Raw genomic sequence first — 13,321 nt, forward strand, 5'->3', positions numbered from 1 at the left:
TTTTGTGTGATGGCCCATCTTGATCCTTAGTATGTCCTCCACGCTGATATCTAGAAAAGAAATAGTAAGAAAAGAAAAGAAAAAAGAAAGAAAAGAAAAAGAAAAGAAAAAGAAAAAAAAGAAGACAAAAAGAAGCTGGCTGCCATCCGGGATAAGTTGCTCCGTCACGGTGAGGCTTCTGGTTATCCATCACTCATCATTAGGTTCATTTTAAATCGTTTTTCGGCTGCTAGTTTCAGTGGGCTTTCCTCAATATTTTCGTTAGATGAGAAGGACATATATTTTCGGATACTTGTAGGATATTCTTTTATATACACCTGTTCGACAGATTTAGCGTCATTAGATTGGTCTGACGTTAAGACATTCCAGTTGCCTGGAATGCCTGCCCCCCTCCGGTTGGCCATGTACCATCATCCGCCCAAGGGGTTGGGACTGGGCCCGTGTACCAAGCTTGGATATACGATGATACATGTTACCACTGCACGAAACGGACGTCGCAGGATAGGAGTTGAGTAAGAGAGCCTATATTAACCTTCAAGGAGGTGTCGGATCTTACCCCATTTGCAGATAATTTGGTGGTATAGTGCGTTTAGTTATTATCCTTCTCATCTTTTTTATTCCTTTTGGATCTTGCTGTTGCGATTTTCTTTTGCGGCTAGTTGTGCCATTAGCTTCAAAGCGGCTTTCATGTTCAAATATCGCATGCGAACTATCACTCTCTGTTTTGCGAATGATTTAACTATCTCTGAGGGTAATTCGACTTGTTCTGTATATTAACCGCTAATCTCCGTACGTTAATGTTTTCTTATTAAATTTACCATTTTTGTGTAATTTTTGGAATATTTTTTCCATTTCTTTCCAATGTTCATAAAACTCTTCACTGGGTTTGTGTAGTCCACCCAGCGAAAATGGTCCACAAATGTTGGTGGTTGGCAATAGCTATGCTCATTAAAAATTTAAATGTTTGTATTCCTAGGTTTAAGCTGGGATACTTTTCGTTAAATTTTTTTGCGAGGTAACCATAATGTATTGCAATCCATCTTCTTCTTGTTTGTCATGTTAAAGGATTACTGCTCGCGTACTGATAATATCACTATCTTCTGAGCTTATTAATCCATTAGCTTTTCCATGCGTTGCATGTCTGGGAAGTTCGGTACTATTCGGCTCCTGAAAACACCGTTGCAGCTATATATTCCTCCGGCTCTTCATTTAAATTACTTTCTTCAACATTAGGTTCCACTGTCGTCAAATATCATCCGGTTCTTGGTTGTTTTGTTGTCCGGTATGAGTTTGATTCCGTAATATGGTTGGGGATTTTCCAAGTATCATTATTCTTATACGGTAAAGACAGCTCAACGGCGATGGGTGATCATCACCCCTCCTTTTTGTCTTACTTGCGAGAAGAAGTTCTCAGTACATCTTGGTTAAGCTGTTAAAGAAAATTATAATACGAAGATAGAATAGATTATTTTAAACATTTTAAATAACTATACAGCATTGCACGATGGACAATAAACTTGGCCCAACATTTGCTGCTTTATACAATGCATAAATACTTGCCTTATATGTTGATATGAATTTGACTGCGTTTTATGCTTTCCTTCATGTCGTCAAACAGCATTTGTAGAGCAGTTGTTTGCATAATCACAGATTTTTGAAATGTTTGTAACGAAGATTTTCCAACGCAATGGAATTCTCCATTAACTCGCGCATATCGTTGAGGCCTTTCGCTGCATTTCGTTACCATATACGATTTTTTGTAGTCTTCTTTTGCAAATGGTGAATACGAATTTGAGACACTGAACCATAAATCAATTTTTTCTATAAAATCTGCCAAATCACTTGCTTCTGTAGTGTCATCGTATCTCCGTAATGAAATTGCCACTGTACGCGATAGAAGTTGCGCTGCTTTCCGAACATTTTGTTTTTCTGGCTAGTCATTCTTATGTGTCCTGTTTATTTTAAATATGGGTGTAATTTCTGCAGCCATTCTACCTTCAAGAATTTTTTTGAGTGGTTCAATTGTAATATTTTTCTTTTATACTTAAATCCATGGTCCATAGCCAGTTTCTCGTTAATTTCAGCAAAATGCGGCACATCAGGAACAACGTACACATTTTTTTTTGTGACGGGATGCGGAAAGAATGGGTTATTATAATCTGCTCCCAGTTCTTTCCAAAAGCTCGTATTTGCGGGCAATTATCACTTACTATTGCAACAACATTTATATTAATCTCGCTCAGTCTGTTTATGATACTTATAATTATGTCTTTTGTCATACTTTGATCAAATCCGATGTATATTGGCTGCTTCCAGTTGTTGAATAATCCTCTAGCGATTACCACTTGCATGTAATTGTGAGGTCCCAATATTCATCTGCAGCCGGATCATATTCCATAAACGCTTTCTACCTTCATCTCATCGAAGCTTAAGACACATTCCTTGTCTCTTTGGTAAACGTTTTTGTTACGGTCGCGATTAAATTAATGATATCATCTAAAATGCCTGTTTAAGATTAATTCTTTGGGAATATTTTTCCAATGTTGACGGCGCTGGCATTGGAATTCATATCTTCCGAGATATCCATAAACTCGTTTGGAAAAGTATCTTACTGTGAAAGCCTTGCTTATTTCTTCCTTTGTCCATCTGACTCGCTTCTTTCTCTTTCGTTATTAATCGATTTGATTGCTAGTTAATGTATCTCCTAGCACCTTTTCATTTCAGGAACAAAATCTTCTTTTTTGTATGCTTGTACTTTTTACGAGTTAAGATCGTTTTCCAGGCACGTGTTTTGTTTCTTGAGAGCTGTATTTTCTTTTACAGCGGAATCCAGATGCTCCTTCAGAATCAAGTTAGCATCTTTTAATTTTTTGCTTCATCCAATCGAGCTGTAAGAATACATATTTGTAGCTCTAGGTGTTGATGGTTTTGTCTTTCTGGTCACAGTTTTTACATTCGTTTTCATTATTATTGTACAGCACACGTCGACGTTCCTCAATCATAAGCTGTTCATTATTCTCATCATTATTATTTGCGTCGTTTGAAGTTTGTAATATTGATGGAATAGCTTTTAAAAGAGTCACAATGTACAAAAACACTAATAATAATCATCCAAATTTCAAATAGTAAGGCAGAACCTCACATTTCACATGACAGATAGCTATTCGCTCAGATAGATCATGCGATTAATTAATGATACGACCCGGAAACAGGTACGTGCGTACCGGAATCGTTCCCACTAAATCCAATCCGTGGGTGCAACGCGTTCTAGTGGACCAGAGTTTCTCTTCTTCTCTTCTTTAGGCTCAACAACCGTTGTCGGTCAAGACCTGCCAGACCTAGCAGGACAGTCAGTACTACGTATGGCGGCACGATCCATTTGGGGCTTGAACCATGACGGGCATCCAAACTCACTTCATTAACTTCATCGCTTCATCAATCATTATGCCAACGGGCTTATGTTTCCTTACACCTACCGCAATTGCTACACCTACTGAACCTACTTGTACCTTACTGGTTGTCCCCAGTGATTCCGAGTTGCTTACGGATGGCTCCGACTCAGCAGGTGTGGGTCGATCCGCATAAACTAAAGCGATAGTAATTATACTATGATAGAAAAGTTTGAATGCCCGTCATGGGTTCATGCCTCGAATGGACCGTGCCTCCATACGTAGGATTGACTATCCTGCTATGTTAACAATAAGTCACTGAAAGCCAAGCTCACTTAACCGACAGCGGTTGTTGTGCCAAAAAAGAAGAAGGACCGTTTGAATGTGAATCAAATCACTTGCCGTCTTTACAGGAAAAAAAATCTCAAAACCTCTCAACAAAATCTTGTGTGCCCCATCTCTTTACTTTAGTAACGACTCAAAATTCATTTAAAAATTAAATTTAAAAATTCACGCGTCTTTCTGAATAAAAAAACAAACTCCCGCGTTACTCTGCGTGTAGAACTGTGATAAAAAGGATAAACTATGTGTATCTGTCGTTACGTGTCCTTAGTTACCGTTACGTGTGCTTGCTCGTTCGCTCAACACAACAACATCAACACGTTTCATCCAGATGCATCTGCATGACGCACACGATGCATCCGGTCATAGAAACATGACTTCGGTGCTGCCAGCCAGCCAGCCAGTGAGCTGAGTAATGGTGCTCTAGGAATAGTTAAGAAAAAAAAAATGCACTACGCGAACTAAACGGATCCTGGGAACCAAGGGGATACACACTAAAATCGCTCTTTATCCACAACTTCGCTCACTATTAAATTATCATTTTGATCTGTTTCCCGCTTAAATTTCTTGAGAAACTTTACTGCACGACACTCAGGGCGGATAAGGGTATCAGGGGCCCTAGGCGGTAAGACGATTGAGGCCCCTGTAAATGCTAAATGATGGGGAAGGGGGGTTTGTACTGGCACTGAACTTGCTGTTGGGAAATTGAACAGTAAACTTGAAATGCCGTCGAGGGGGCCCTACGATCATCAGTCACAGGCTAAGACAAAGTCTGGCAGGGGGGGGGGGGGGCAATCATTCGCCAACCTCGGGGCCCCAAACATCCATCCTTCCATGGGCCCTTGCCGCTAGTACTATGTCCATACAGCGTACTATAGACTAACGATCTACGGGGCCCAGGCAACCGCCTAGTCTGTTTACCGTTAGATCCGCCACTGACGACACTTAAATATTTTCGGCAATCCTGATTTCGTATTACAGATGAACTGAAGTTTATGTTTAATAGTACACGGGATATAATTTATGTAATATTGCTAAACACTACTATAATAACAATATAAATATTCATTTACTTACCGCCACAGTTGAGCTTCCGCAATTGTCCATTTTTCATTAAGGGAGCATGATGCAACTGGTAATCCTCTGGCTGAAAAATGAGAAGAGCAAATAACAGAACAATTAGTAGGTTCCCAATCCTCACCACGATTGCAAAATTTCTTCCAGACACTGCGCAACACAGTTTCTTTCGGAAATTTATGAAATGCCGTATTTGTTCCCAGTTGTTTCACTTTGCAACGATTGTTGCTACAGCAAAATACAGAACACGAGATCGCATGATGAAAAAAAGATTCCTGAATAGGATGAATGGATAAAAATCGCTTTTAGGCAGAGAAGTATCCCAAGATGCGGATTGTTTATGCAATGCATGAACAAAAGTGTGATGAAATGGTAATAAACCGCCAAAAGAGATTCCTGAGAATTTTTGAACAATCGAAACGTAAACAAGACACCAATACATGTACAAGAGGTATTCTTGCCGTCAAAATCGGTGCCCAAGATGGTAGCTGTCAAACGGGCTAATATGTGACCTGATATCTCAACAGACCTTGGCACCAACACATCCAAACCTTCGACAGCCCGCTCAGTCGAGGGGTATGAGGCGGAGCCAGGGACGGGTAGCTCGACGAACTGCTTGACAAATTCGCCGTTGGAGAGAAAAAGAAGGCATGATAAAATTCTCCGAACGCCATGATTTCTTCCGTCGCTTTGCACAGCGGGCGGGGTCGAACGTTCCCGTTTGTATGGGGAGAAATCCGCGAGGTTTTGCGCTGTGGATTTGGAACGAATGTTGTTTTAAATGTAACGTTTAGCTTTAAATTTTGCTTTAAATGATTAAAGTGATTTGAACTTAGAGGTATGTAGCATTTTAAAAATGTTTTGTTATCTATTTCCAATACAAAAAAGTTTTCATCAGTTTTGAAAATGTATATAAAAATATAAAATATATCGGAATATAAATAAACATACAAATATGTACAATAATAAAGTTATTTAAATAAATTATAAATATATATATATATATATATATATATATATATATATATATATATATATATATATATTATATATATATAATATATATATATATATATATATATTTATAATTTATTTAAATAACTTTATTATTGTACATATTTGTATGTTTATTTATATTCCGATATATTTTATATTTTTATATACATTTTCAAAACTGATGAAAACTTTTTTGTATTGGAAATAGATAACAAAACATTTTAAAATGCTACATACCTCTAAGTTCAAATCACTTTAATCATTTAAAGCAAAATTTAAAGCTAAACGTTACATTTAAAACAACATTCGTTCCAAATCCACAGCGCAAAACCTCGCGGATTTCTCCCCATACAAACGGGAACGTTCGACCCCGCCCGCTGTGCAAAGCGACGGAAGAAATCATGGCGTTCGGAGAATTTTATCATGCCTTCTTTTTCTCTCCAACGGCGAATTTGTCAAGCAGTTCGTCGAGCTACCCGTCCCTGGCTCCGCCTCATACCCCTCGACTGAGCGGGCTGTCGAAGGTTTGGATGTGTTGGTGCCAAGGTCTGTTGAGATATCAGGTCACATATTAGCCCGTTTGACAGCTACCATCTTGGGCACCGATTTTGACGGCAAGAATACCTCTTGTACATGTATTGGTGTCTTGTTTACGTTTCGATTGTTCAAAAATTCTCAGGAATCTCTTTTGGCGGTTTATTACCATTTCATCACACTTTTGTTCATGCATTGCATAAACAATCCGCATCTTGGGATACTTCTCTGCCTAAAAGCGATTTTTATCCATTCATCCTATTCAGGAATCTTTTTTTCATCATGCCGATCTCGTGTTCTGTATTTTGCTGTAGCAACAATCGTTGCAAAGTGAAACAACTGGGAACAAATACGGCATTTCATAAATTTCCGAAAGAAACTGTGTTGCGCAGTGTCTGGAAGAAATTTTGCAATCGTGGTGAGGATTGGGAACCTACTAATTGTTCTGTTATTTGCTCTTCTCATTTTCAGCCAGAGGATTACCAGTTGCATCATGCTCCCTTAATGAAAAATGGACAATTGCGGAAGCTCAACTGTGGCGGTAAGTAAATGAATATTTATATTGTTATTATAGTAGTGTTTAGCAATATTACATAAATTATATCCCGTGTACTATTTAAACATAAACTTCAGTTCATCTGTAATACGAAATCAGGATTGCCGAAAATATTTAAGTGTCGTCAGTGGCGGATCTAACGGTAAACAGACTAGGCGGTTGCCTGGGCCCCGTAGATCGTTAGTCTATAGTACGCTGTATGGACATAGTACTAGCGGCAAGGGCCCATGGAAGGATGGATGTTTGGGGCCCCGAGGTTGGCGAATGATTGCCCCCCCCCCCCCCTGCCAGACTTTGTCTTAGCCTGTGACTGATGATCGTAGGGCCCCCTCGACGGCATTTCAAGTTTACTGTTCAATTTCCCAACAGCAAGTTCAGTGCCAGTACAAACCCCCCTTCCCCATCATTTAGCATTTACAGGGGGCCTCAAATCGTCTTACCGCCTAGGGCCCCTGATACCCTTAATCCGCCACTGAGTGTCGTGCAGTAAAGTTTCTCAAGGAAATTTAAGCGGGAAACAGATCAAAATGATAATTTAATAGTGAGCGAAGTTGTGGATAAAGAGCGATTTTAGTGTGTATCCCCTTGGTTTCCCAGGATCCGTTTAGTTCGCGTAGTGCATTTTTTTTTCTTAACTATTCCTAAGAGCACCAATTACTCAGCTCACTGGCTGGCTGGCTGGCAGCACCGAAGTCATGTTTCTATGACCGGATGCATCGTGTGCGTCATGCAGATGCATCTGGATGAAACGTGTTGATGTTGTTGTGTTGAGCGAACGAGCAAGCACACGTAACGGTAACTAAGGACACGTAACGACAAATACACATAGTTTATCCTTTTTATCACAGTTCTACACGCAGAGTAACGCGGGAAGTTGTTTTTTTATTCAGAAAGAACGCGTGAAGTTTTTAATTTAAATTTTTAAATGAATTTTGAGTCGTTACTAAAGTAAAGAGATGGGGCACACAAGATTTTGTTGAGAGGTTTTGAGATTTTTTTTCCTGTAAAGACGGCAAGTGATTTGATTCACATTCAAACGGTCCTTCTTCTTTTTTGGCACAACAACCGCTGTCGGTTAAGTGAGCTTGGCTTTCAGTGACTTATTGTTAACATAGCAGGATAGTCAATCCTACGTATGGAGGCACGGTCCATTCGAGGCATGAACCCATGACGGGCATTCAAACTTTTCTATCATAGTATAATTACTATCGCTTTAGTTTATGCGGATCGACCCACACCTGCTGAGTCGGAGCCATCCGTAAGCAACTCGGAATCACTGGGGACAACCAGTAAGGTACAAGTAGGTTCAGTAGGTGTAGCAATTGCGGTAGGTGTAAGGAAACATAAGCCCGTTGGCATAAATGATTGATGAAGCGATGAAGTTAATGAAGTGAGTTTGGATGCCCGTCATGGGTTCAAGCCCCAAATGGATCGTGCCGCCATACGTAGTACTGACTGTCCTGCTAGGTCTGGCAGGTCTTGACCGACAACGGTTGTTGAGCCTAAAGAAGAGAAGAAGAGAAACTCTGGTCCACTAGAACGCGTTGCACCCACGGATTGGATTTAGTGGGAAACGATTCCGGTACGCACGTACCTGTTCCGGGTCGTATCATTAAATTAATCGCATGATCTATCTGAGCGAATAGCTATCTGTCATGTGAAATGTGAGGTTCTGCCTTACTATTTGAAATTTGGATGATTATTAATTATGTGTTTTGTACATTGTGACTCTTTTTAAAAGCTATTCCATCAATATTACAAACTTCAAACGACGCAAATAATAATGATGAGAATAATGAACAGCTTATGATTGAGGAACGTCGACGTGTGCTGTACAATAATAATGAAAACGAATGTAAAAACTGTGACCAGAAAGACAAAACCATCAAACAGCTAGAGCTACAAATATGTATTCTTACAGCTCGATTGGATGAAGCAAAAAAATTAAAAGATGCTAACTTGATTCTGAAGGAGCATCTGGATTCCGCTGTAAAAGAAAATACAGCTCTCAAGAAACAAAACACGTGCCTGGAAAACGATCTTAAACTCGTAAAAAGTACAAGCATACAAAAAAGAAGATTTTGTTCCTGAAATGAAAAAGGTGCTAGGAGATACATTAACTAGCAATCAAATCGATTTAATAACGAAGAGAAAGAAGCGAGTCAGATGGACAAAGGAAGAAATAAGCAAGGCTTTCACAGTAAGATACTTTTCCAAACGAGTTTATGGATATCTCGGAAATGATATGAAAATTCCAATGCCAGCGCCGTCAACATTGGAAAAATATTCCCAAAGAATTAATCTTAAACAAGGCATTTTAGATGATATCATTAATTTAATCGCGACCGTAACAAAAACGTTTACCAAAAGAGACAAGGAATGTGTCTTAAGCTTCGATGAGATGAAGGTAGAAAGCGTTATGGAATATGATCCGGCTGCAGATGAAATATTGGGACCTCACAATTACATGCAAGTGGTAATCGCTAGAGGATTATTCAACAACTGGAAGCAGCCAATATACATCGGATTTGATCAAAGTATGACAAAAGACATAATTATAAGTATCATAAACAGACTGAGCGAGATTAATATAAATGTTGTTGCAATAGTAAGTGATAATTGCCCAGCAAATACGAGCTGTTGGAAAGAACTGGGAGCAGATTATAATAACCCATTCTTTCCGCATCCCGTCACAAAAAAAAATGTGTACGTTGTTCCTGATGTGCCGCATTTGCTGAAATTAACGAGAAACTGGCTAGTGGACCATGGATTTAAGTATAAAGAAAAAAATATTACAATTGAACCACTCAAAAAAATTCTTGAAGGTAGAATGGCTGCAGAAATTACACCCATATTTAAAATAAACACAGGACACATAAGAATGACTAGCCAAGAAAAACAAAATGTTCGGAAAGCAGCGCAACTTCTATCGCGTACAGTGGCAATTTCATTACGGAGATACGATGACACTACAGAAGCAAGTGATTTGGCAGATTTTATAGAAAAAATTGATTTATGGTTCAGTGTCTCAAATTCGTATTCACCATTTGCAAAAGAAGACTACAAAAAATCGTATATTGGTAACGAAATGCAGCGAAAGGCCCTCAACGATATGCGCGAGTTAATGGAGAATTCCATTGCGTTGGGAAAATCTTCGTTACAAACATTTCAAAAATCTGTGATTATGCAAACAACTGCTCTACAAATGCTGTTTGACGACATGAAGGAAAAGCATAAAAACGCAGTCAAATTCATATCAACATATAAGGCAAGTATTTATGCATTGTATAAAGCAGCAAATGTTGGGCCAAGTTTATTGTCCATCGTGCAATGCTGTATAGTTATTTAAAATGTTTAAAATAATCTATTCTATCTTCGTATTATAATTTTCTTTAACAGCTTAACCAAGATGTACTGGAGAACTTCTTCTCGCAAGTAAGACAAAAAGGAGGGGTGAATGATCACCCATCGCCGTTGAGCTGTCTTTACCGTATAAGAATAATGATACTTGGAAAATCCCCAACCATATTACGGAATCAAACTCATACCGGACAACAAAACAACCAAGAACCGGATGAATATTTGACGACAGTGGAACCTAATGTTGAAGAAAGTAATTTAAATGAAGAGCCGGAGGAATATATAGCTGCAACGGTGTTTTCAGGAGCCGAAATAGTACCGAACTTCCCAGACATGCAACGCATGGAAAAAGCTAATGGATTAATAAGCTCAGAAGATAGTGATATTATCAGTACGGCGAGCAGTAATCCTTTAACAATGACAGAACAAGAAGAAGATGGATTGCAATACATTATGGGTTACCTCGCAAAAAAATTTAACGAAAAGTATCCCAGCTTAAACCTAGGAATACAAACATTTAAATTTTTAATGAGCATAGCTATTGCCAACCACCAACATTTGTGGACCATTTGTCGCTGGGTGGACTACACAAACCCAGTGAAGAGTTTATGAACATTGGAAAGAAAATGGAAAAAATATTCCAAAAATTACACAAAAATGGTAAATTTAATAAGAAAACATTAATCGTACGGAGATTAGCGGTTAATATACAGAAACAAGTCGAATTACCCTCAGAGATAGTTAAATCATTCGCAAAACAGAGAGTGATAGTTCGCATGCGATATTTGAACATGAAAGCCAGCTTTGAAGCTAATGGCACAACTAGCCGCAAAAGAAAATCGCAACAGCAAGATCCAAAAGGAATAAAAAAGATGAGAAGGATAATAAACTAAACGCACTATACCACCAAATTATCTGCAAATGGGGTAAGATCCGACACCTCCTTGAAGGTTAATATAGGCTCTCTTACTCAACTCCTATCCTGCGACGTCCGTTTCGTGCAGTGGTAACATGTATCATCGTATATCCAAGCTTGGGTACACGGGCCCAGTCCCAACCCCTTGGGCGGATGATGGTACATGGCCAACCAGGAGGGGGGCAGGCATTCCAGGCAACTGGAATGTCTTAACGTCAGACCAATCTAATGACGCTAAATCTGTCGAACAGGTGTATATAAAAGAATATCCTACAAGTATCCGAAAATATATGTCCTTCTCATCTAACGAAAATATTGAGGAAAGCCCACTGAAACTAGCAGCCGAAAAACGATTTAAAATGAACCTAATGATGAGTGATGGATAACCAGAAGCCTCAACCGTGACGGAGCAACTTATCCCGGATGGCAGCCAGCTTCTTTTTGTCTTCTTTTTTTTCTTTTTCTTTTCTTTTTCTTTTCTTTTCTTTTTCTTTTCTTTTCTTACTATTTCTTTTCTAGATATCAGCGTGGAGGACATACTAAGGATCAAGATGGGCCATCACACAAACGCCTAAAGGAAGATAAAAGGTACGCGGAGTGTTTTAGTGCGGTCGGATTGATCGTAAGCTAATCTGTAATACAGATGGGTTACGATCAATGAATCCCACACTACCCACGACATGGAAGTCGTGGGTGCCTTTTGAAGGTTTCACTCCGCGATAACAAAAAAAAAAAAAAAAAAAAACGAGAGCAACGATGAAGCTACTATTAACAATTAACCTTAAATTTCTCAACATATCAAAGCTGTGCGATTTTTCTACATGTTAAATATTATCTAATTAATCTATATACGTTCTTTAGTAATGCGTACATGTGCTTAAGCGTAGAATACATGAACTGTGATGTAGAATTTCCTTTTAAATGTTTTAAGAGATGATTAAACTGTTGATAGTGATATCGTTTCACTCACTAACTGTAGCTGTTCTATTTTTGCATTAAGTCGCACGAATAATGTTTATAAAATATGTTTGGTTCAGCTTGTAAGAGTAGTGTAATTCGCTTATACAATCCATATCAGGATTGAGTAGTTCGGACCCTAAAAGACAAAATAAATTTAGTAAAATGAATACCTTCGTAAAACCAAATATCATACCGTACGTCGAAAACATCACTTCCGGAATTGTATATAACGCTAGCTCAAAAACTAAATCACGTTGGTTCTGTAATGTTTTTCTGGATCTGGATGGATGGAATCTGGAAGCGCCAAATAATAGAATCATAACAAGTGATTTTGCTTCCGCCATGTGTACAAGAATCATATGCCACCATCCGACACGGAAACCACAACCAAATGGCTACATATAATTAGGACGGGTGACCAAACTCACTGTTGGCGCGTTTATTCAATTTCATCGAATTGGGTTTGATATATACGGTCTAGTCTAGGAGGCACCTAAAATATAGTATGAGATGATGTTTATATTATTATAGACTAACATATCACAAGGAACTGAGTTTATCAAATATCATATCACATATGACCACGTATCTTAACCACTTTCCAGATGATAAAATGAGCCACGAACATTAGATTGTAATAGTACAGATATTGCGCGATGAATAATTTATGTGATCACAAATCACTGAACAATGATTTTATCTTAAATTTACGGAAAATGTTAACTTAATGTCCTTCTTGTTGTTTTGCATCATTCAGATCGTAAACATTGGAAACTAGCCTCGCACACATACAATCACATTCCTTGTATATACACGCGGTAATCCAGACGTCACTTTTCTTAGCTGATTCTTCGTCAGCTTAGCAGTGAAAACGGGGTTAATATGTGACCTGGTATTTCAACAGACCTTGGTTGGTGCGTCAAACGACCAATCGCTGTCAGCCGTCATCCGTGCTTTTTCCCACCATAGCGCCATCTCTTTCTCGCGTGTGGTAAATGCTCGCGACCCGCTGCGCAAAGCGACGGAAGAAATCATGCCGTTCGGAGAATTTTATCATGCCATCTTTTTCCCTCCAACGGCAAATTTGTCAAGCAGCTCGTCGAGCTACCCGTCCCTGGCTTTGCTTCCTACCCCTCGACTGAGCGCGCTGTCGAAGGTTTGGATGTGTTGGTGCGTCAGACGGCCAATCGC

Source organism: Anopheles merus, chromosome 2L, assembly GCF_017562075.2.
Source record: "Anopheles merus strain MAF chromosome 2L, AmerM5.1, whole genome shotgun sequence".
NCBI classification, from domain to species: domain Eukaryota; kingdom Metazoa; phylum Arthropoda; class Insecta; order Diptera; family Culicidae; genus Anopheles; species Anopheles merus.